The 25,714-nt window shown below is 45.7% G+C and overlaps 1 protein-coding gene and 1 long non-coding RNA gene across 4 annotated transcripts in view; one reads left to right on the plus strand and one right to left on the minus strand.

The window, feature by feature from the left end:
* INTS10 (integrator complex subunit 10) overlaps window positions 1-25,714 on the plus strand; it is a 372,357-nt gene that overhangs the window by 246,810 nt on the left and 99,833 nt on the right. The window lies entirely within an intron of this gene.
* LOC138510861 (uncharacterized) lies at window positions 20,199-21,369 on the minus strand. The gene is made up of 3 exons (XR_011280433.1): window positions 21,227-21,369; window positions 21,018-21,143; window positions 20,199-20,772 (listed from the first exon to the last, which is right to left on the minus strand). It is a non-coding gene; the product is annotated as an uncharacterized lncRNA (long non-coding RNA).

Consider the following 25,714-nt stretch of genomic DNA (forward strand, 5'->3'; position numbering starts at 1 on the left):
TGTGGCATCCACCGGAGGGACATTGCTAGCGCCAGAGGAAAACCCCTGGAGGCTCCGTGGTCTGTGGGAGCTGGAATTGGACCCCTGCAATTTTGTTGAACTTGTGGAGACCGGGCTGGCAAAGACACGGCTTTGGCACTTTTATAATTGGATTTTGGGTTGTGTGTTTTCCGAGCGGCCATTGGACACCCTGGCTCCACACTGAGCAAGGTTGAGAAAGGAGTCGCCGCCGATGACCCTGGTGAGGCGCTCCAGGGTGAGTACATAACCAAGCAGCTATCTTTTAATTAGTGTCGCCTACCTGTTTGGGTGGGAGCTCTATTGGTTACACCAGAATTGCAAGCTTGTTATTCTATTCTGCAACTTTGAGACATGGCAAATGTGCCTGCTCCTGTGTTTTTTCTGGCAGTGCCAGGTGAACCAAGGGTTGGATGGGAAGACTGGAAGGAAGGATTCAGCAAATATGCCTTAGCAGTGTTTGGTGCCAACTACTCCAATGAGCGCAAGGAGGCATTGCTATTTCACTGTTTGGGAACTGCAGGCCAAGAGGTCTTAAAGAGATTGCCGGAGCCTTCTGACATTTTGGATGCTGGTCCATATGAAAGGACATTAGCCAAACTGGACAGGCATTTTAGAGTGGAGGAGAACATTATATTGGAAAGATATAAATTTGCCACGAGAGAGCAGAAGAATGGGGACAGTATCGAGGATTTTGTCACGGCTTTAAGGGGCTTAGCAGTGAAATGCAAATTCACTCACTGTCAGGATGAGCTCTTGAGAGACCAGCTAATGATTAAATGTTCCAATGACAGTATTAGGAAAGAACTATAGAAAGAGAGGAACCCCACTTTGGATCGAGCAATTGAGATAGCGAAAATGGTGGAACACACAGATAAGTGCATTGAAGTTCTTCAATCGGATACTGTGAACAATGGTAAACCCAAGTTGGATGAGAGTCAGGGTTCAGTGCTGAAGGTGTCAAAGGTTGTTCAGAGGCAGAGTACGTGGAATCCAAGACGCGCCTCGCAGAATGCTAAAAGGAGCGAAGAGAACAGACCGGCAACTGGCAGAGGATGGCGTCAATGGGTTCCTGCAAAAGATAGCAGAGGGATTCCCAAAGACATGAATTCTTTCAAGATGGTTAGGGATTCAGGACAATCCAGAGGTTTTCCAGGGAGAAGATGCTTTAGATGTGGAAGCTTGTCGCATATAGCCTCGGATAAGGATTGCTTTGCTATTCATATCATATGCAATGAGTGTGGTGTGAGAGGGCACATTGCCCGATGTTGTAGAAATTTTAATGCTGGGTCAAATCAAGTGCATGAAATAAGTGCAAGTTATGAAGATGAGTCATATTGTGAGGATGGCGCAGAGAAGTGGTATTTACAGTGAATGCCGTCAATGGCAGAGTGAAAATGCAGAAACCTTATGCTGAGGTTGTAATTCGAGGTGTACCCGTACGCATGCTAATGGATAGTGGTGCTGACTACACCTTGATAAGTGTGGAAGTGTGGAGGAACAAATTCGATAGTTGTACTCTGTGGGAAAATACTGTTAAAGCAAATGCTTATGGAGATGTTCCCATAGATATTATAGGTTGCTTTGATGCTGAATTACAGTTTAAGGACAGGAAGGCCAAAGGTTGTGTGTATGTTACCAACAGAGGGGGTGAATTGTTGTCATGGAGTTATCAAGCTGAATTGAAGATAAGGCTTGAGGCAAGTCATCCCGAGCCGGTAATGTCTGTTGCGGGAGGAGAGCCCACAGAGATACAAACCACGTTATCTGGGAAATTGGGGTGTCTTAAGGGCTTTGTACATGTAATTCGCCTAAAGAAAGGAGCTGTCCCTAAGATTGCAAAACTGCAAACTATTCCTCTTGCTCTTAGAGGAGATGTAGAGGAAGAACTCAAGTGAATGGAAAGAGATGGTGTCATTGAAAAGATAGAAGCATCTGAATGGGTCAGTCCTATAGTTGTAGTCAGAAAAGGCAATGGGTCTTTGAGGCTCTGTATAGATCTTAGACATCTAAACAGCATAGTTGTGGCAGACAGGTTTCCTCTTCCCCGAATAGATGATTTGATGGTGGGAGTAGCTGGGTCAAAAGTGTTCTCCATACTAGATCTTAAATCGGCCTACCATCAGGTTGAATTGCACCCTAATTCCAGGGATCTCACCGCCTTCATCACCCCGATTGGATTGTTCAGGTGTGTTTGCATGCCATTTGGTTTGGTCTCAGCCGCAAGTGTGTTTCAGAGTATTATGCATAAATTACTTGGGGGTGAAAAAGGGGTGATGTGTTATCAGGATGATGTTCTTGTATGTGGGAGCGATGAGAAGGAGCATGATGTTCGTTTGAAAAGAGTTTTGGATATTTTGAAGGAGGCAGGCCTCACCGTTGCCTTGGAAAAATGTACTTTTAAAGCCAACAAAGTGGTGTACCTGGGTCATGAGATCACTGGGGAAGGGGTTAGACCCAAGGAGGAGGCTATTGAGGCCATAAAAAGAATGGAGGAGCCTAAGTCTAAAGGGGACATACTATCATTTTTGGGACTGGTGGAGTTTTACGGCAAATTTGTCAAGGGGTTAGCAGAAATGTCGAGGAATATGAGATTTCTCACTCGCAAGGGAGTCGTTTTTAAATGGTGTGACCGGTGCAAGAAAGAATTTTTGATGATAAAAGAGGCTATTGTCAATGCTCCCATTTTGAAAATATTTGAGGAAAGTAAACCCACATTGCTTTTTGTTGATGCCAGTGATTATGGTGTTTGGGCTGTTCTGATGCAGGAGGATCAGACAGGTTTACAGACTGTGGCTTTTGCGTCCAGGTCTTTGAAGGGCCCAGAATCTAGATATTCAGTTATTGAGAAGGAGGCTCTAGCATGCGTTTGGGGTGTCGAGAAATTTAAAAGATTCTTGTGGGGGAGGAGTTTCACCATTTGTACTGACCATAAACCCTTGGTTGGAATTTTTACGAAAGGTGGTTTGGAGGGAGTGTCAAGACGCATTATGAAATGGGTCACGGCATTGCAAGGGTTACAGTATACCATGCTCCACGTAAAGGGGGAGGTTAATGTGGTTGCAGACGCCTTATCTAGATCTGTCCAGAGGGAAATTTCTGACGATAGTGACTTTACAAGTTCAGAGGAGAGTGCAGAAATATTCCAGGTGCATGAAACATTAAAGAAAAGTGAGTGGGATATGTCTTGCACGGAGGATGTTGTATATCAAGGAGTACTTACTCTGGTTGCAGAAGGTAAAATTAAGAGCCACAGGGGCGAGATGAATGGTTTTGCCAAAGTGAGGGAGGAGCTATGGATTCAGGATGGTTATTTATACAAGGGTCACCAGATGGTTGTGCCAGTCGGTATGAGGAAGTCTGTCTTGGAGTTGGCCCATGTTGGGCATTTAGGTCTGGCCAGGACGAAGGGACTTGTGAGGTCTGAATTTTGGTGGCCTGGTATCGACAAGGACATAGAGGAACAAGTCAAAGACTGTGTGGAATGTATTGAGGGAAACAAAGGCTTGAAAGTGCAAAAAGTTCCCATGGTAGTGAGGGAGTCCCCGCGTGTCCCTTGGGACGAAATTGCGTTGGATCTCCTCGGTCCATTTAATATTGGTGGTGGCAGAGATAGCTACCTATTAGTAGTCATGGATTTATTATCAAAATGGCCGGAGGTATGTGTACTCAAGGACATATCCAGTAGTAGTATAATCAGATTTTTGGAACAACTGTTTTGGAGAGAAGGGTTTCCAAGAAAGTGTTTGTCTGACAATGGGACCCAACTTGTTTCCAGAGAGTTTAAATAATTCTTAGAGAATCATGGGATTGAGCAGGTGAATACTTCTTTATATCATCCCCAGAGTAATGGGTGTGTGGAACGATTTAATAGGACTCTGATGGAGGCTATTAGGATAGCGGTGGCTACTGGAGGAGATTGGGTGAGAACAGTGATGGAACGCACGTTCCAGTATAGGCTAACTACCCATAGTGTCACAGGCGTGAGTCCATTTGAGATCTTGAGAGGAAGAAAACCAAATACTCATTTATGTCCAGGTTGGATGGGCAAATCAAAAATGGTGGATGTGGATCTAGTGAGTGTAAAAAGGAGAATTTTTGAATCTGGAGTTAGATCCAAGGAGAGGTATGATCAGAAGAATTGTTGTAGGGAACTCAAGGTCAAAGAGGGTGATTGGATTAAAGTCAAGCTCCCCACCAAAGTTCGTAAAGGAGCCTCGTTGTTTTCTGAACCCAAGCAAGTTGTGAAAGACTTGGGTTCGTCAGTGTTGGTCAAAGGAGGAGCTATTTGGAGTAAGGAAAGGGTGGCTTTTCCGTTTCAATGTTAATTTGTCTTCAGTTAGTTGGAGACAGGGACTTTCTTGTGACTCTACCTAATCAACCACTACGATGTCATATATCTATGCTCTTGATTTGTGCCAGGACTTGCAGAGCATCCAATGTTTTACCTGTTAAACCACGAGTGTATAATATTTATTTTACAGGTTTCAATTTCAGTTGTTCAATATGTGTTTTACAGGTTTCAATTTTAGTGGGTCCTCACCCACACAGTTACTTGTTATGTTTAGGGAGGAGAGGTGTTAGGATGTGCAGTGTTTCCAATGTTTACCTGTTAAACCATGAGTGTATAATATTTCCTTCACTATGTCTATTGTCACTTAGATACTATAGAACATAGAACTGCATCTTATGTAGCAGGGTTCCAAGGAGAGCCAGTGAAGAAGCAGGGCCTTAGTGGGAAGATTGTACTCCTCCTGCTGGGGGTCGTCTTATGTCATCAACTTGCAAATAAAAGGTTCTTTACCTTTAAACTACTGGTTATGTGAAAGCCTCCCTTTGTACATAACAAATTCTTTGGCTGGTCACTTAAGCTTTAAGAAGACCAAGGAAAGGATTTCTTTATATTTCTACTGGCCACCCAAGATGGTACTGAAAAAGCTGTCACACTTGTCACACTTGTCAGACTTCTGGCAAGAGTGGAACCAATAATGTGCCCCTCCCAGTAGTGGTAGTGGGAGTCCCTTTTGAGAGGGTCGGGATTGACATTGTTGGTCCCTTAGACCCTCCCACATCTTCAGGCAACCGATTTTATATTGGTTGTGGTGGACCATGCCACCAGGTATCCTGAAGCCATACCTGTGAGAACTGTTACTGCTCAGGCAGTGGCTAAGGCCCTCCTCGGTATTTTTCCTAATGAGGTATTTCCAGACAGGGGGACCAATTTTATGTCACACTACATGCAGGCCATGTGGAAAAACTAAGGAGTAACCTACAAGTTCTCAACAGCCTACCATCCCCAAACCAATGGGCTGGTGGAGAGGTTTAATATAACTATGAAGAGCATGATGGGTGCCTTAGAAGAACCCCTTAGAAGAAAGTGGGACCTTCTACTGCCATGTCTTCTCTTTGCTTATAGAGAAGACCCTTGTGAAGGGGTTGGCTTCAGCCCCTTTGAGCTTCTCTATGGTCATCAGGTTAGAGGTCCATTGGCCCTAATCAAGGAAGGGTTGGAGAGTGCTCCCTCCCTCAAACCGGTAAAAGTCACTGACTATGTGTTAGGTCTCCGAAAGAGAATGACGCACATGATGACAGAAGCTTCTGATAACTTGAAAGTAGGTCAGGCTCTGGTGAAGCATTGGCATGACCAGAAGGCCAACATGGTTGAATTTATTCAAGAACATCTAGTTCTAGTTATGGTTTCTACAGGGCAGAGGGTCTTACAGGACAAATGGATTGGACCCTTCAAGGCTGTGGACAAACTTGGAAGGTCAATTATTTGGTGGACTTGGGCAATCCCAGGGAAGCCCCCACGGTCTTTCACGCCAACCGCCTAAAGGCCTATGTCTCTAGACTAGAACTGGGAGCTTTGCTGCTAGCCTCGGATCAGGAGTTGGAGGAGGAGAGTGGGCCTCTACCTGACCTCCTCAGGGGACAACCTTTAGATGGAAAGATAGAAGGACTTAATCTCTCTTCTGATCTGACTCTGGAACAACAGGAGAAGTGCAACATTCTGTTGAATCAGTTTCCCCCTCTGTTTTCTCTATCACCAGGCTTGACCCCTTGGGGCCAGCATGATATACTCACTGGTGACTGTCTCCTGTCAAAAGCAGGGATTACAGAATGTCAGACCATGTAAGATCCCACATAAAAGAAGCGGTCAACAAGATGCTTAATCTTGGAGTAATAGAGCCATCTACAAGTCCATGGTCCAGTCCAGTTGTACTAGTGCCAAAGGCAGGATCCAAGGAATAGAGATTCTGTTGGCGCTATAGAGCCCTTAATTGTCATGACCCTTGCCCCTGGCCCTCACTAGCAAGTCAGCCTTCCAGTTAGGGCCAGGTCAAACACGTTAAAACCTCATCCAAGACTTTCTTGGACGCCAGGCTCATAACCATCATGAAGACCAACACTAGAATGGGACTATTTACTTGGGACTATTTAACTTGGGGAGGGGGGGGTATTTCGGCCAACATGGAGGCACACACATAGCTCAGTTACAAGGAACTGAGCTTATGCGGTCTAGTCTTTTGGGTGTGGTTGGCCTGGGACTACTTTACCTGGACTACTTTGGGTGTGGCAGGCCTGGGACTATTTTGCCTGGACTACTTTACCTGAGACTATTTAAACCACACCCAAACAGCAGAACATGCTTTGCGTTATTCTGCTGTGGGCAGCGTAACGCTCACTGTGTCCAGTTATTTGATGCCAGCTTACCTGAAACCAAGGACCTGCAGAGAGAGAAAGAACACTACGAAACTTACCTGGAATGCAGATGAAGGGGGAAATCCTAAATTGTTAAAATGGTCTATCAGCCTACAAAGGTTTGATTTTACCATAGAACACAGGTCAGGGTGTAATCACTAAAATGCTGATGGTCTCTCCAGAAAGTATGACCGACTGGAGTAAAGAGATTCATCCAGGGGCGGATTAAATCCTCCTGTCCCTTAGTCTGGGGGGGGAGAGTGTTAGGGAGTTTGTTTGTTTATTTTATTTCTATAGCGCTCCGGACCCGGGAGTAAAAGGGCCCTCAGTACAAATTACAACGCAAAATACATGGTAAAAAACAGTAATGGTAAAGCAGCAGGTATATACAATAAAAGGGCGATGAGTACAAATTACAAGGCACGATACATGGTAAAAAAACAGTAATGGTAAGGCAGCAGGTATATACAGAATACACAGGCAACGGAGGTGATAAAAACCAACAAAGGCAAAACGAAACATGTGCAATATGTACAGTATTCTCAGAAATGTGCTAATTCTTCTCTAGCGTAGAGACACCCCTCGCCCCCCAGCTCTTTTGCTGGACTCTAGAGCTTTTTCATTTTTACCTGGAGAGAGTGAGACTCTTTGTCCCACTCTCTCGTATTTTGATGTGTGTTTTACTCTTGTTTTCTTTGATTGTGGAGTTTTAGACAACTCCAAAGGCATCATCTCTTCATGTGTGTCACACAGCACCCTCAGTGCAGTGACACAGGGAAGCCTTACAGGCTCTCCCAGGGTTTAAATACCATCTCTGGGATAAACTACTGTTTCCCAGAGAATGTAAAGTTAAATTGACTTTACTATTCTTTTTAAATTCCTAGACCCAGCACCCCCTGTCTTACTACAGAGTGCTGGAGCGGTTACCTAGTATCCCCTATGTCTAGAAACTCATGTAGCAGTCAAATGCTACCCTTTCCTCTTAGAATGGCTGGTGGCAGTGGTTTTACAACGAACTACCATGATTTTTCCCCGACTGTGAACTAGTCGTAGCACGGTAGCTTAAAATCGCGGGAGCCATGTTTTTCAAGATGCCGTCTGAGCCCCCTTTGTTTAAACAGGTCCCGGTCTTCTTTTCTCGCCATTTCTTTATGGAAGGGTCCTTCTAGTGTTTGTCTTTGCGCGCTAAACCAGGTTTGGTCCCTTTGTTCTATCGTCTTTGACAGGCTTCAGGACTGAAGACCGCCTCTGGCTCTTGAGTGTCTGGCTTGGGAAGGAAGTGAGGGAGGTGCCCGAAACTCCCTGTGCTTAGTCTCCTAAGAGACCCAAATGCATTCAAGCGTGATTGGGTGGCTGACTGTCCGGCAAGGACAGCCACCCTGCTGGGTAAGTGGCAGCTAGGGTGGAATGAATGGGAGGAAACTGGATAAAAGGCAAGTCTCTATGGTTGGAAGGCAGAGTCGACCACTGGAACGAAAGAACAGTAGACAATCTGGAAGAGGACGGCTGCTGCAACTCCTGGGTCGTTGGTTTTGCCCGGTGAGTCCTGCTGCAAGTCCGAATCGCCAAGTTCTCATAGACAGAAAAGCCCCTTCAAGGACGACTTCTTCCTTTGAGTTCGTAGGACCAATCAACTCGTAAGCCACCTGGACACCCTCTCAAAGCTGGTTGTATTTTCCACAGAGTGCTGTAGGAAACCGAATACCCAGGGAGAAGGATACCAGCTTGTGTGCTTGAAAACTGGTACCAGGGTTTGAATTTTTGCCAGATTGGGGATCAGTCCCCGTGCAGTGTAGGAGTCCCCCGACGTCCTCCCTCTTGTCCCCACGACTGAGGCTCAGGAACAGCAAGATCTGCAGGAACTGTCAGGAACGAACATCTTCAGCTGCATCTTTTCTTCGTTGTAAGGTACTGTGAAAACCTGATCGAAATAATGTATCTTCCACGACAAAAGTGCATACAACTTTTGCAACTTTCAGGCCCGATCAGCTTGTAACCCCACAAATAATTCTTTTGATTGCAAACTACTTCGGAGAACTTTAACAGAGACTTTAACGTTTGAAAACCAGAACCGCTTTTACCTATGCAAGACTTTTAGCCCATTGACTTTGGCCTAACCTATTGAATGGAATTGACTCTTCTGGTGAACACAAAGTATCTGCTCTGTTCTAAAGTATTGTGAGCCCTTTCATGTTCTAACTTTATTTCTTTTTACTACTCTTGCAAAGTATTCTAAATGCCATTTTGCTCCAACTTCAAAGTAGTGCAAATGTCTACGAACCTTATTGAGTACAGTACTGTAGTGTATGTGGATATGATCTTTACCTCCTTTTAGTGAATGTTTTATGAATTCTGGTGAATAAATGTACAGTTGTTTTAACTAAGAAACCTTCAGTAAGAGTCTATTTGAACACTTGTGATTGTAGACCTCTGTGTAACATCATTTACTGCTCACATTCCCGCTTTATATAAGCCTGGCTGCTCAGCTCGCTACCAAAAACTGCATGGTACAGACTTATACCAAAGTTTGGTTTTGCTTACACCTTTGGACATAGTTGTTTGTAGTAGTCCCAGAGGGAACTGCATACAAACTTTGCCTAACAGTCCTCCCTCATGTAGCCACCCCCAGGGTCAGGTAGTGGCTGCTGTCCCCCGACCACATCAGGAGAGGCTTCCCTTGGGGAAAGAAGTGATGACATCATTGGATTCATCCCAATACATTGTTGACAGCTTTCCTCAAAGCCCAGCTGGTCGGTCCAAGAAGAATACTGATTTGGGCAGGGAAATTGTTATTAGGCTTACTTTGGATTGCCAGTTAGTGGTGGTCGACAAAGCCATGCTAAACTTTCAGAAGGGAATGTGATGAACAAGAATGCAGCCTAACACACTGTCACAGATGGGACTGAAAAGACTCTTAAGTCTTGGAGATGGTTCAAAGGTTTTTATTTCTTTAAGATTTCTAGAGCTATACTCCTCTCTTGCCTTCCAACATCCCCCCCTCCCTAACCCAGACATCCGGTGCCCCTGGATAGTGATACCAATTACTGACCCCTACTGCCTAAAATCTGCATTCTCCCTATATGCAGTCTCGCTCCCTTTTTCTCATTACGACTTATTTACTAGATTTTGAAAGTGGCGCCGATGTGGATGTAGGTCAGGTTCCTCATTCTGGCTGAACCGTTCCGGTCGTTCGCTTCTTCTTTTCGTGGCTCTGCAATGCTCTTCCTGGTACGGTCTCGTTGAAGTTTGAGGACCACCCAGTCCGCCCTTCCTGGGTTGCGCCACCACCTCCAGGATCTTCCCAGACACACAGGTCGGCTCCCTGCCTTCTCCATGCCTCCTTCGTCAGCTTTCCGGCATCTTCTTTGCTCAGGAGGTGTTAGCATCTCCTGGCTTCTTCCTCAGCCCTGGTTTGAACTTCCCGGACTCCGGAGACCAACTTCACTGGTCCTTCTCTTCAGGTCCCAGCTCATCTAGCCTGCAGGAGTAAATGATGAACCCCTTAGGCTCGCTCTCTCTACAATCTTTAGTTTACAATTGCAGAGCTGACTTGGAGAATTCTCAGAAATATGCTATCTCCTCTCTACCTTAGAGACCCCAGCACATTTGATGGACTCTGGGACTTTTTCATTTTAACATAGAGAGAGTGAGACCTTTTTCCCACTGTCTCATGTATTTTTCTGTCATTTGAAGTATTTATTTTGGTTTTTGGAGTCTGACAAACTCAATAGGCATCTTTTTGCATTGTGACACACAGCACCTTCAGTGCAGTGGCACAGGGAAGTATTTCAGATTTCCCACAGGTTTAAATATCTTCACTTGGACAACTACTGTTTCCCAGAGCAGTGAAGTGAAATTGACTTTATTTACATTGTAACTCTCTAGACCCAGCATCACTATCTTACAATAGACTTCTGGAGGGGATACTTAGTAGCCCCTTTGTCTAACTTCTCAAGTAAACATTTTTATGTTACCCTTTACACAATTCATGACTGGTGGCAGTGGTTACTTTTTACTACCATGGTGTGTCTTTACCCCGGGCTGCGTTCTCAGCTGTAGTAAAGCACCCTTGGGTGCCATTTTTGTCAAAATGGACCCGGTCTTCTTTTTTCGCCATTTCTTGTTGTTTAGGTCCTTCATGAGATTTACTCTGTGCGCCAATCCCAGTTTGGTCCCTTTGTTAGTTGTGGCTTTGGCGGGCTTCACGAGTGAAACCTGCCTCTGGCTCCAGTATGTCTGGTGGGGGCAGGAAGTGAGGGAGGTGCCCGAAACTCCCTGTGCTTGGCCTCCTAGAAGACAGGAATGCACTCTTTGGTGATTGGCCAGCTAGCTGTCCGGCAAGGACAGCCACCCTGATGGGTGACTGACAGCTAGGCTGGAATGAATGGGAGCAAGCTGCGTGAAAGGCGATGCTTTTTGGCTTGGAAGGCAGAGTCGACCACTGGACGAAGGAATCCTAAGAAGAACTTGAAGGGGACACCTGCTGCAACTCTTGGACTGTTGGTTTGCCCGGTGAAACCCTGCTGCTGTCTAGAAACTCCACTTTCGTATCATCAGAGAAGCCGTGAGACGACGACTACTCCCCATGAGCTAGTGGGACCAATCAACTCCAAAGTAAGACACCTGGACCTCCTTCTCAGAGCTAGTTGAATTTCCATTGCAGTCACTGCAGGAACCGAATAGCCAGGGATAGGAAAACCAGTTTGTGTGCGTTGCTTTGAAGTTGGCCAAGAGCTCCAGGATGATCCTCCAGGCTCCCAGGAAGCAGAACCGACCAAGCCTGAGCCCCCTCAACAGAATGCGGGACCCCAGAAGCAAGGAAAGCCTGTCTCAACAGCCAAGAACCGCAGTGTTGGTGTTTGCGGTAGACACGAGGAGCTGAAACACTGAAGTGCCACTTGTTTGAAGATTGCCGGTTGGAGTCAGTGACCGTCCCGTTGTAGTGCAGGAGTCCCCAGAAGTCCTCCCTCTTGTCCCCACGACTGAGGCCCAGGAACAACAGGATCTGCAGAGCTGCACAGGAACAGAAGTCATCTGCTGCATTTTTATTCCACGTAAAGATACTGTAAAGTCTGAGAGAACTTACCTCTCAGTTTAGATTTGCTTGTAACGTTCTACTTCACATGTCTCCTGTCTTGTGGCCCTACATTTGATTCATCTTTTTCACCAAAGACTCTTAAAAACATTGTGCAAAGACTTTCACTCACCTGCAATAAGTGATTCAGCCACATAGACTTTTGCCCATTGACATTGGCTTAGCCCGGTTCCCTGAATGACTTTTCTCTCCTCTGTTATTGTATTGCACCTGTCCTTCCCGAAGGGGTTAACTTACTCTGCAATGGGGGGGTTCAAAAGTATTTGCCTGCTTAAGGAATATTTGTGGTCTCTTGTTTGTTCTAATAACCCTTTCTTTTGATACTCTTAAAGCCTAATCTGAATGCAACAGTAATATATTAATGTCCACAGTGTCCTAGATATTTAAGTCACCTGCGGTTGTTTGAGGTGTCTCTGTGCCATCCCCAATGGGTCTTTACTGATTCTGAGAAACCTAACAGTGTGCATTTCTGAAGTGTATTTCAGTGTTGTTTTTATATTGCTCCCTTCTGAACAAGGCTTGTTTAAATGACTGGTAAATAAATTAATTGTTTTATCAAGAAACCTTGAGGATCAGTGTTTAGTTGAATACTTGTCACTCTGAATCTCTGTGTAACTCTACTACTGCTCACATTGACCCCTCTTGAGATAAGCCTGGCTGTTAGGCCACACTGCCAACCTGTGTAGTTCAGACTTATACCAAAGGTTGGGTCCCTATTGCCAGGAGGCTGAGGTTATTGTAGTGCACCCTAAGAGTACTACCTCAAATCTTTACCTAACACTGACCGACCCGGGGGTAAAGGGGAAGTTGATAAAATAAAAAACCAGTCAGGTTGCTGCTTATTGCTCTCTACATTCCAGGACGTTAGCTGATGACCTTAAAATTAAGCACATTCATGGATTAAAAATATGTTTGACCCTAACCACTAGAAACTATTAGGGTACAACAAAGTATTACACAGATTTACCTGACTGCCTTTGCTAAGAGCTGAGAGGCTGCATAGGAAATAACTCTGCTTCTAATTCTCCAAGATTAGTCTCACTTTCTCTTGAGTCCTTTCTTTCTTGGAATTCTGCTCTATCAGAGTAAAATGAAACTTTTCTTCAGTAGTACTTGTGCTTGTCAGTTCTGTGTAACTGTACTTCTCAACTTCTCTTTCAGATGTATTTATAACATCTATTGTAGCTTTTTCCCAAAAACCTTTTTCACAGAAGTACTTGCAAGTTCTATATTTCCTGGTAAACTATATACAATTAATCTTGCCTTCATCACTGGCGCGCCGCCCTCCACAAAGAGAGATTCACATTTAATGCGTTTTCGACGCTTTAATGCGTTTTCGACGCAAACACAATTTGCTTCATGTCGCACTGATTTTGAGGAATAATAACTTTTTTTATGCTATTGTCCTTGTAATTCCCTGAAGCACAAGGGAAAACAGAGCCTCCGCTTCTTGGATTTCTATGATCTGCGATGTTAGCACTGGCAATGAGGTCCTTTTCTCTAGCACATGCCGCTTGCTGGGCCCCACAGTGCATCGATTACTGTTATTCATGCCTATTGCGCGCTGCGCGCCTGAGACAAGTTAGTTATTATTAGTAGCGGGTTGCAAACCCCAGATCACTTGAACGTTCCTTTTCATTCAAATTGCTAGAACACCACAAATTCTTTGATCAGGAGATTAAGCTTCAAAATAACCTTTTAAAAAGTAACACAGTTAAGGAATAAACTTCTTTTGTTTCACTAACTCACCAGTTCTTAACTTAGTTCATTGCACTTATCTCAATACGCTATCAGCTGCTGTTGACTTTTTTCCGTATGCTGCTCCCTCCCCTTAATTTTGAAATTAACTTATCTTAATAGTTACCTCAGGAGCACGGTTAGCTGTGACCTTCCTCTGTCAAAGTTGGAATGAAAGGCTGTTTAAAATCCTTTGCAAGATTCCAAACTACCTCACTGCCAGTTCACAGCCACATCAGCCTTTCCTCCAGCCAGACCCTAACCAACATCCTCTTTGCCATTCCCTCTCCAGACCTATGGACCCCTCATATGGTCTCTCCAATCTCTTCCTCTGCCATTAATGGTGGCGCTCGGTGGGAGGCCCTTTTGGCCTCCTTCCACTCCTCCAAGACCATCATTAATATCTATCTGCATGGCACTGTCTTGGTCCAGGGCCCCAAGTCCAATCTCCTCCTTTTCGATAGGCGTCTCCCGCATCTTATCAAATTCTTTCTCCTGCTGCTCCTACCAGCACTTCTTTGGCTCCTCTGCCACCTCCTTCTTCCACTGCCTCTGGCACCTTCCTCCTCCTCTCTGGCTTCTATGCCACCTCCTGCTATCACCTCTGCCCACTCTCGGGCCCCTCTACCACTTCTGCTGGGTATATCTCAAGCCTGTACCCCCTGCCCCCCCTTCAGGAGTCTTTCAAATATGGTAACCTGATCCACGTTGCTACTCTCAACTCTTGCTCTGCGGTCAAACACTGTTAGGCAAGATTTGTATGCAGTTCCCTCTGGGACCACTACACACAATTCTGTCTACAGGTGGAAGCACAAAACCAACCCTTGGTATATGTCTGCACCACACACTTTTGGTAGCGAGCTGAGCAGCCAGGCTCATCTTAAGAGAGCTGTGAGCAGTAAAAGATGTTACACAGTTGTCTGTAATTACAATCACTCAAATAGGCTCTCACACAAGGTTTCTTGGTAAAACACTTCTTAATTTATTTGACAGTCAGTTCCAAAACATTCACTAAGAAGAAGCAATAAATATCACAGCCACATATACTACAGTACTGTACTCAATAATGTTCTGAGGCATTTACACTACCATGAAATAGGAGCAAAATGGCATTCAGGTTATTTAAATAGAGCAGTAAAAAGGCAAAGGTTATGAAAGAGATAAGCAGAAAGGATCACAAATGTTCTTAGATAGTTCAGAATCTTTAAGTTTACCAGAAGGGTCAATGCAATGCAATAGGATAGGCCAAAGTTAATGGGCTGAAAGTATTGTATAGGATACAATGGTTCTGGTTTCCAAACGTTAAAGTCTCTGTAAAAGTTCTCAGAAGTAGTTTGCAGACAAAAGAATCATATGAGGGGTCACAAGCTGATCAGGCCTGAAAGTTGCAAAAGTTGTACAAACATTTGTCGTGGGAGATAAATTATCTCGATCGGGTTTGCACAGTACCTTTTGAATGAAGAAAAGCTGCAGCTGAGGCTGGTGATCCTGGCAGTTCCTGCAGATCTCGCTGTTCCTGAGCTTCAGTCGTGGGGACAAGAGGGAGGATGTCGGGAGGCTCCTGCACTGCACATGTCCGGATCCACAAGCTTGGCAAAACGTTGGTTTATGGTGAAAGTGCCTTAAAGTCCACGAGCTGGTGTCCTTCTCACTGGCTATCCGGTTGTCTACAGCACTCTGAAGAAAATTCGACCAGTATGGAGATGGTGTCCAGGTAGATTACAAGTTGGTTGTTCCCACCAGCTCAAGGGAAGAAGAAGTCCTTGAAGTGGCTTCTCTGTCGATGGAGTTTCAGGCGATTTGGACCTGCAGCAGGGCTTCACCGGGAAAACCAACGGTCCAGGAGTTGCAGCAGTCGTCTTCTGTATAGCTTGTCTTCGGTTCTTTCGTTCCATTGGTCGACTCTGCCTTCCAAGTCCCCGAGACCTGTCTTTTATCCAGTTTCCTCCCATTCATTCCAGCCTAGCTGCCACTCACCCAGCAGGGTGGCTGTCCTTGCCGGTCAGTCAGCCATCAATCACACCAGAGTGCATTCGGGTCTCCTAGGAGACTAAGCACAGGGAGTTTCGGGAACCTCCCTCACTTACTGCCCACCCCACACACTCAAGCGCCAGAGACGGTCTTCAGTACTGAAGCCCACCAAAGGGACCAAACCTGGTTTGGTTCGCAGAGACGGACACTAGAAGGACCTTTCCAAAAAGAAATGGTGAAAAAAGAAGGCCAGGACCTGTTTTTACAGAGGGGGCTCAGACGCCATTTTGAAAAACATGGCTTTGGTGGATTTTAGCTACCGGCGCTAACGAATAGTTCGCGGTCGGGAAAATCATGGGAATGCCACTGCCACCAGCCATTCTGAGAGGAAAGGATAGATTTTGAGGGCTACATGAGTTTTCTAAACCTAGGGAATACTAGGTATTCCCTCCAGCACTCTGCTGTAAGGCAGGGTGTGCTGGGTCTAGCAATTTATAAAGACGAGTAAAGTCAATTTAACTTTACATTCTCTGGGGAACCGTAGTTCATCCAAAAGAAGGTTTTTAAACCTTGGGAGAGTCTCTAACGCTTCCCTGTGTCACTGCACTGAGGTTGCTGTGTGACACTTCAGAAAAGATGATGCATGTGAAGTTGTCTAAAACTCCACAATCAAAAGAAACAAACATAGAAAACACATTGAAATGAAAAAAGTTCAAAGCCCCAAAGTTTAGCAAAAGAGCTGGAGGGCTCTAAGGTAGAAGGAATTGGCACATTTATGAGACTTCTCCCTAACAAACACTCATCTGACATCTGCCACCTCTTCGAAGAACTTTACCTGAATGTCCTCACTCTCACCGAGACATGGTTCACAACCAGCTCTGTCACTGGTTTTGACACTCTCCTCCCTGATGGCTACAAGATCATCTTCGAGCCCAGAACCAACCAACCTGGAGGTGGAGTAGCTCTGATGTTTCCAGCGTGGGTCCCTGCTTCTGTCATTCTTACGCAGGCCTACTCTTCCTTTGAATGTCTGGTCTGTAGGCTCTCTATCTCTCCTGGCCTCTCTCTGACTGTGGCCACCATCTACAGGCCACCTGGCCAGCTTGCCCTTTTGCTCACAGAATGGGCAGACCTTTCCTCTTCTCGCCTTGCCTCTACCTCTCAACTTCTCCTCCTCTGAGACCTCATCATCCACCTGGATGCTTCTAATCCCTCCTCTGGGCTCTTCCACAACCTCTGCAACACTCTCTCTCCATTCTACACTCTGGTCCGACGACGCACCTTGGATGTTCTCATCTCCTCAGACATCCCCCTCTCTAACCCTCTCACCACTCCTCTCTCTTGGACTGAACACTTTCTGCTTTCCTCTCACCTGAAACTCTGTCCCTCAGGCAAAGCTCGACCCAGCACTGCCACCTACCTTTTGCGGTCATTCAATCCTGAAGCGTGTGTCAGTGGATGCCTTTCCCTCTATTCTCTCTGCTCCTCCTACTCCTGCGACTGACTCACCCTCTGACACAGCCCTCATCTCATCTTTCTAGCTCCAACACTCTGGACATCCTTGCCCCTGTCATGAGAATCCGTCTGTAGCCTACCACCAAGTGCAACTCTTGGTATGACGCCGACCTCGCCACCCTGAAATGCAAGTGCAGGGTGGCTGAGAGGAAGTGGAGGGCTTCATGCGCATCCTCTGACTAACTGGCCTGCCACCTGCTCCAAAGGCAATACAGACTCTGTTCTGTCCAAGAAGAGAGTCCACATCCAGGCCCGTGTCTCTTTGCAGCCTCTAACAACACAGCCAAACTCTTTCAAATCTACAAGGAGCTGGCCAACCCTTCTGTAGTCTCCACCTCTCATGTTCCCTCCCAGACCCTGGCTTCTCACTTCACCACTAAAACTCAGGATATCCTGTCCTCTTCTCCCTCTACCTCCTCCCCCCCCCCCGCGCCCCGGTCCCCTCTGACCGCCTCTCCATCTCCTCCTCCATTCTCCTATTTCTCTCTGACAACACCGAGCAATGTTTCTGGACGAGTCCGATCTAGGAACGTGTCATCCAAACAGGTGCTCCCTTGCTCTTCAGTTTCATCAAGGACCACATTGGCACCCTCGCTCCAACCTTGGCCAATTTCTGCAATCACTCTTTTGCCACTGGATCTTTCCACCTCTCTCCTCAAGCACTCCCTTGTGTACCCTCTCCTTAAAAAGTCTTCTGCCGATCCTACCTGTCCGGGCGATAATTTTTTGATCTCCATCACTCATTTCCTGGGCAAACCCCTGGAAAAGCTGGCCATCTCCCAGCTTACTCTCCACACTATTGGTCGTCTCCATGACCATCAGTCTGGCTTCAGAGCAGCCAGAGGCGCGGAAACAGCTCTCCTGAACACCCGTAAAAATCTGCTCTCTAATCTTGACTCCAGCCTTCCTTATGTCCTCATCTTCCTTGACCTTTTCTCTACTTTTAACACAGTCAGTCACGGCATCCTGATCAATCAACTCTGTGAGAACCTGGGCAGCACATGATCTCCTCCTTCCTGACCGACCCGCCCAGGTCCAACTTGGGTCCTTTCGCTCCACCACCTCTCTCTCCACATGTGGTGTTCCCCAGGGCTCTATCCTCTCAGCCTGGCTCTTCAATGTCTATTTGGCCCCTTTGGCCCACCTGATCTCTACCTTCTCCTTTAACTTTCAGTTTTAACGAGGATGACACTGTGCTCTCTTTTAGGTTTCCCTCAGCCGCCTCATCTCCCTTGCTCATTCCTGACTGTCTATCCAAATTGGCGCGCCTCCAACGATCTCTGCTGTAATGCCAGTAGTATTGAGATCCTTCTCATTGGGACCCCTGCTCCCGCTTTCCCCTTTCTCATTCTGGCCATCCGCTATGGGCCCTCTTCCTTCGCCTTCCTGTGAGGCAAAAACCCTTGGTGTCATCTTCGACTCCACTCTCTCCATCTCTCCTCACATCACGGACCTTGCCAAGACGGCCCACTACCAGAGGTATTTTTCCTTTTCTCACTTTCCCCCAGAAGCACACTGTCTTCAGAGCTCTGGTTCTCTCTAGGCTGGACTACTACAACAGCTTCTTTCTAAATCTTCCTGCCACTACTCTTCGACCTTTTCAACTTATCCACAACAGGACTGCGAGGCTTGTCCTTGGCCTCAAGCCCACGGATCGTATCTCTCCAGCTCTGAAATCTCTTCACAGGCTCCCTGTGGCTGCAAGGTTCAAGTTCAAGTCCCTCTGCATCGTCCACAAGGCTTTCTGGGGCGAGGGCCACACTACATCCAACTCTCTCTTCCAGAATACCTTCCGTCTCGAGCCCTTTGCACGGCCACCTCCAACTCTGAGAGTCATATGCTTCTCCAGGCAGAGTGTGGGAGGGAGGGGTATAGCTCTCTCCCCTGTCGGTGCCTCCCTCTGGAATGGCACCCCTGCCCCTCTCAAACTTGAGCCGGACCACCTGACATTCGGAAGCAGCCCAAGACCTTCCTTTTCTCTTCTGCTTTCTCTCTCCCTCCCCTGCTGACCTACCGGTCTGCTGGCTGACTGGTTGCTTGGCTACCCTCAGTCTCACTGGGTACCAGGCTCCTCCATGACCAGTCTCCCCTTGACTGCCTCCGGGCCCACCATGCGCGTAGGGGATGTAATTGTAACCCCTACAGTCCCATGCCTCCTTGCACTTACCCAGAGCCGCGCTGCCCTGGCAGCACTTACCTCTCCCTTCCCCCTGCACTTTGGGTTGGCGCACTTGCACTATCTGAATGACACAAGACCTAGAAAGATAGTTTTACTTGTCCTCCCTCTGTCATTCCTCCCTGGTCTTGTTGCGCCTAGAAACACTTGTGTACAAACGCGTTATAAATGACATATCATATCAGTCAACAGTCTCTGGCAACCCCACCATCTTGGATAGGGACGCCTGTACTTGTAAGTGGGTAGTGTTAAGGCTGAAAATAAAATAAGACCACACACTCAACAAGTGACTTTGGCTTCAGCTCCCCTCCAGTGCACCACACAAATCTTATATACCCAGACCTTAATGTTAACCAGTGGGAACCTGGCATTTTATTGGACAACACTGGATCTTGCCTAGCATAGACGCACAGTGCTTTTTTTTTTATTTTGCTTGAAGTCTTGTGGCTCCTTGGTCTATCTTCTTCGTCCCAGTGTGAATGGCTGCCACCTACTGAGTACAGTTCTCACATTCTTCTTCACAGTACAACTGGCCTGATGAGTTGAATTCTTGGGGATATTGCAGGAACAAATAGTAACTGGTTTGGGGTGACGAGTGGTCATGAGATATTGTTGTCGACTCATAAAGGGGTCTAGGGAGTTCCTTGACTGAACTGGAGTCCTTGTCCCCAAGAGTGGATTCTCTCCCTGTTAGGTCCCGCTTTCCGCCACCCCTAGGGGGAGTATCACGTAGTGGGCTCCCCTCCCTAGTCTCACAGAGAAGGGCTCCCCTATGGCGAGAAGTGACAAGATCCCATGAATCGTCACAGCGCCCAGCTGTACCAAATTGTTTTTGTGGGATTCAGGTGCATTCTAATGGCAGAGGTGATGTGCAAAACCTTTATTGTTCTTACCTGTCTGCCTCTCCTTCAACTTCGCAGTAATGGTGAAGAGCGATAACGAGACCCCCAGCAGATTTATTTATTTATTTATTTATTCGCATTTGTTAAGCGCACATCAGACCGAAGGCATCGTGGCGCTGGTTACAGTGTTTCTTATACTTGGTTACATACAGTTGTGCCCTTGGTTACATTGGGCAATGGTTATGGTTAAGGTACATGTAAATAGAGACAAACAGAAAAGAGAGTGGGCACCACCATGTATTCAAAAATGTTCAGAATATTCAAGTAAAAATCAAATATTTCAAAAAAGAATATACATCCAATTGAAAAGGAGCTGGCTGTGACAAGTCTGGAGACACCCGGACTTATAATTGCAACACACGCTGGAGACCAAGTAATAATACTGGGTCACACAACCGCTCTCATATGGGGCCCAAGATGGGCACGTATTTATATCTGATTCACGACAATATGTTCAAGTATCCATAATATACCATACTTCTTAGAGAAAGGAAGATGAGTCTTTCTGATTCATATCAAAAATGATTTATCCATAATAGTTCAAACAAAAAGCTATCACTAATAATCCTTAGTGAGGAAGCAGTTGCCACAATCCACATGTATTAGACTAAAAAAGCCAATGCATTTCGGAAATTATTTCCTTCATCAGGGCGAGTCTAATTATATAAGTCCAGCAAGCAAGTATATAACATAACAAATGCAAGTATGTGACATAAATTCATATAATGGTGACAATTCAAACGAAACATACATTGAAAAAAATGAAAGGAAACATACCAATCAGTAGATGTTACATCATGGGAAAATATCAATAGCAAAAAAGAAAAAAGAAAAAGAAAGATGCCGTAAGTGGTTTATAAGGTAAATAAATGAAACCAAAGAATATTAGGTGTGGATTTACCTCATTGGTGTGGTCAGTGGTGAAAAACAGAACGTCCTGCGTTCATGCCCACTCAGCAGTGGGTTGTAAATGACAATATGCACAAAGGCATGGAGAAAATCCACTCGTGCTTACAAGGAAACCAATCTGTGGATCATAAAAGATCCAATTAGATACTGTGTTTTACACTCATACTTGGTCAAAGAGAAGGATTGTAATCGGATTCTTACCTTGTAATACACAGAGAGAAACGATCCTCCACTGTGCAGCTGCAGGGCAGTGACTCAGACTGCAGTGTGAAGCCGTTGTCTAGGCAACGGTTCTTTTGTTTAGCATGTGACCACCTCGTTTCTGTGAGATGCAGGTGGTCACAATTAATGATGTAAAATCGGCCAGGGCCCACAAAAATGACAAACCAAATATTTATGGGGCATCATCAATAGGTGCCCATAATTGTGATGATAAAATCCGAAAAAAATTAAACATTAGAATAATGAAGATAGAAAAAATACTGTCACAGGTCCTGTGGCTGTCTGGTCACAATACTGCTGTAAAGTCGGCCAGGGCCCCCAAAAATAAAAAATGAGGTATTTATAGGGCATCACAAATGGGTGCCCATAATTGTAATAACAAATTCCCAAATTAAAAAAATTTAAGAAAAAACAAAGTAGTAGTGATAGATTTATGCAGGTGGTCACAAATAATGATGTAAAATAGGCCAGGGCCCACAGAGATGTCAAACCAAGTATTTATGGGGCATCATCAATAGGTGCCCATAATTGTGATGATAAAATCGTTTTTACTCCAAAAAATTTTTCACTCAAAGATTTACTACACCAATGTGTCATTTGAAGACATAGAAGGCCTTTCATCTAAATGTGCAGAGACCTTAGGGTTCTCTTCAGAGGAAGCAACCGCGATCCTCGAACTTATTAGTGAGACGACAATAGGTGCACATGGGACAACACCAAAAGTTCCAGCAAAGCGGATAAAACAACTAGAGTATCTGGTACGCAAAGAAATAAATAGAAAGCTTCATGCAATCACTCTGGGACGCTATTTTAAAAACCAGCGAATTCCAAGGGGACTCCGAGTACAATTACGCCCGACCCTTTGTAAAGAAAGCAAGGAATTTGTTCGCAAGTGGGAGGCTATCCTAAACAAATGTTCATTAGACCTGATCCTACTTACCATCCAGGAACTCGCAAAAAACTTGGTTACTTTGGGTACAAGATAAGGCTAGAGATAAGGCAGCTTTGTCCTTGAGGTCGTTGAGTCCTAAGTTTAAGTCTCCTAAGAGGAGTGATTTCGTGGATTTTTTAATGTTATTTCCTACTAGGTGGTTAATTTGGCCTTGGAAGTTGGTGGCAGGGCCAGGTGGACGGTAAATAGTATGAATATTGATCGTGCAGTTCGGCGAGGGTGCTAGTTTGATCGATAGGATGTCAACATTTCCCTCTTCTTGGTGTGGTGTGGTTCTAATGGGTAGAGTTTCTTTGTGTATAAGGGCAACCCCCCCTCCTGTTTTGGTCAATCTGTCTTGTCTGATGATGGCATACCCTGGAGGTAGGGCTAGAGCGATGGCAGGGCCAGACGCTTGGTGAAGCCATGTCTCAGTAATGGCTAGTATGTCTAGGTCATTAGTGGTTAGTAGATCATGTACTTCTATGGCGTGGGCGTTGAGGGATCTTACGTTGAGGAGAGCGCACTTGTATTGAGTATGGCTGGCGTTCTGAGGTCCTGGGGTGAGAGGATTTGGTGTAGCGGCAGTGTTAATTGGGGTGCAGGGATTGCTGCTGGGTGTATAGACAGTAGACTTCCTATTGTGGTATGAGGTATTCTTCCTATGATAGTAGGGTGTGTTGACTTTCGTGGTACGTGAGCTAAGTCTGTAGTTTCTGAGTGTTGTGTGTGCCGTGTTGGCCTGGTGTTGGATGGGTGCTGTGCGGGCTCTGAGTCTGACTAATCTAATGTTCGAGTCAGGTGTTAGTGCCGTGAGATGTAGTGGCGGCGTGCGTGTACTGAAGCGGTCCATTATAGTTGAGGGTCTCTGTGAGTGTAGGTCGTGCGGGTGAAGCTCTCTGTTACTGCTGAGTAATGTGATCATGAGGGTTAGTAGCGCACATATTAGGCAGGTGTGGAGGAGCGGGGGGGACATACTGAGCAAGTGTTTGTTGCGCGGGGGAAGACTATCGCAATGCTGGCAGGCTAACACAATGCTGGCAAGATATCATAAGTGCTGGCAGGCTAACACAATGCTGTCTAGGGAGATGCTATGCAGCACCTAATCTGGGTACTCCTCTGGGCAGGAATATTGTGATGTGCCCTTTAACAGCCCACAAAATCTGGTCACTTTGTGCCCCATAGGAGTCATGTTCTCTGTGCGAGCAACCTCAGACAGTTAGCTCTGTGGGCTTCACTGCTTGGTGGCAGTCTATGGTGTATATGCAGAACCTCAGTGGGACAAAGACGGCTGTACGTACCCAGTGGGTGTCGCTCTTGGGAACCTTTGTTCAAAACACAGTACCATGTCTGTGCTCTGTTCCCACATAAGAATTTGTGGGATATGATTTTGCCTTTGTCATGGGCACTCCCTGCCTTAGATAGCAAGGGCTGCTAATACTATATTTTGCTGGATGTCTGGAGTCTTGCTGGAGCCCACACCTGAATGAAGACAAGCCCACAAATCCTTGTATTTGGTAGCCCTCCAGTGAAAGGATGCGCCCTTCCACTTAGAAGTTGTTCTTTCAATTACAGATGTTAATTGAAGAGTTTGCATCCATGCTTTGTCAAACATTGGCTGTTGAACTTGTGGCGGATGCCTGCGTGTCTCCTATTGTATAAATATAGCTGTAATTGAACAGCTTAATAATTCAAGGCAAGCTATTAGCCTGGAACCTGTGTTCATCCATGCTAATTGAATATGACCAGTTTCATCAAACACAGAGATGTATATCCACAATAGGGAATTCAGACCTTTTGAGATTGCCATGTCTTACTTGCAGAGGTAAAAAAATTCGGGCTCCTGGTATGGAACCTATTCTTCGCAGGCACTTCATCGAGTGGAAGTGGCAGTGCCTCTAGTTTAACTGGATTAACAGGACAGCCACCACAACCTTTTTTTCCCAGGGGCGGACAAAGAGGACGACCGAAGAGACGCCCGGCCCAGTCAAGGCAGCGCATGAGAACGCGCCAATGGTATCAGAACCAAGGGCAGAATCAGGGATACCAGTCTTCATCTTATCCTCCCGGATCATGACCCCATCAGAATTGCGGCTCCTAGGTAAGGGCCTATCTTTTGTCTCCGCCCAAAGGGCACAACCTTTTGAAATTGAACTTGAATTACGGAAATTCTTCAGGAATATTCATTTAAAACATTTCTTTGAAATTTATATACCATCCAATACGGAAGCTACAGTAGACCCACGCCGAAACACAGAGAACATTACGGGTCTGAAAGAACACTCTAAATTCTATCCCCCACCGGGCTCCACCCCAGGTGAGATAATTACTTTTGAAAAAATTGTCATCAAGACCGTAATGGCTGGTTTCAAAAAAGAAATATTTTACCAGAACAATCTAGATAGAGAAGAACGGATTGCCATGAAAAGCCTGGAAACTGACAGATCAATAACTATTAAGCCCGCAGACAAGGGAGGCGGCATAGTCATCTGGGACACATCTGATTACAATACCGAATGCCTACGGTTACTAGGCGACCATGACGCTTATTTACCTTTGGCCCACAATCCCACAAAGGACCTCCAAGATGAGATCACAAGCCTCACAAAACATGCTCTCACGCAAGGCTGGATATGCGAAGACGAAAAGAGGTTCCTCAACAAAACCAGTCCGCGTATCCCAGCTTTTTACATTCTTCCCAAGATGCATAAGAATTCCAAACAACCACCTGGAAGACCGATTGTTTCAGCCTGTGAATCCCTCTTGGAACTGTTGTCCTTATACACAGATTTCTTTCTGAAACCATTTGTAATCAAGATGCCGTCCTACCTTAAGGACACTACTACCACAATCAATTTACTTGATGACATTGTCCTCACCACAGATACCCTTTTGGTCACAATGGACGTTGAGGCCCTTTACGCATCCATACCCCAACAAGAAGGCCTTGAAACGATACGTGATTTTTTGAACACGAGCGGACCAAGAATCTCCACCCACTAATTTAATTCTCAAGTGCATTAGACTTGCAATGTCAGAAAACTTCTTTATGTTTCAAGACCAGATCTACAAACAGGTGAAGGGCGTGAGTATGGGCGCTACTTTTGCCCCCGATATTGCCAATCTCTATATGGCCCGGTATGAAGCCAACTATGTCTTACCACCAGAAAATCCTTTCCAGGATCACATCGTACTATGGAAAAGGTACATTGACGATGTAATTATCATCTGGCAAGGGACACCTGCTGAACTACAAGATTTTCATACATGGATCAATTTGAGAAATACCCACATCAACTTCACGATGCAGTGGGACCACCATCACATAGACTTCCTTGATCTTCACATCTATAAAACGGGAGACCGACTAAAAACTGAGGTCTTTCGCAAGCCAACAGACCGCAATACTTTATTGCACTTTACCAGCTACCCTCCAATGGGCCTCAAGTATAACTTACCCTATGGACAGTTCCTACGTATTCGTAGAAATTGTTCAGAGTTGGAAAAGTTTCATTTACATGCAGAAGGATTAACCC

The sequence above is a fragment of the Ambystoma mexicanum genome, chromosome 6p (assembly GCF_040938575.1).
Source record: "Ambystoma mexicanum isolate Mex_15411 chromosome 6p, UKY_AmexF1_1, whole genome shotgun sequence".
Lineage (NCBI taxonomy): Eukaryota > Metazoa > Chordata > Amphibia > Caudata > Ambystomatidae > Ambystoma > Ambystoma mexicanum.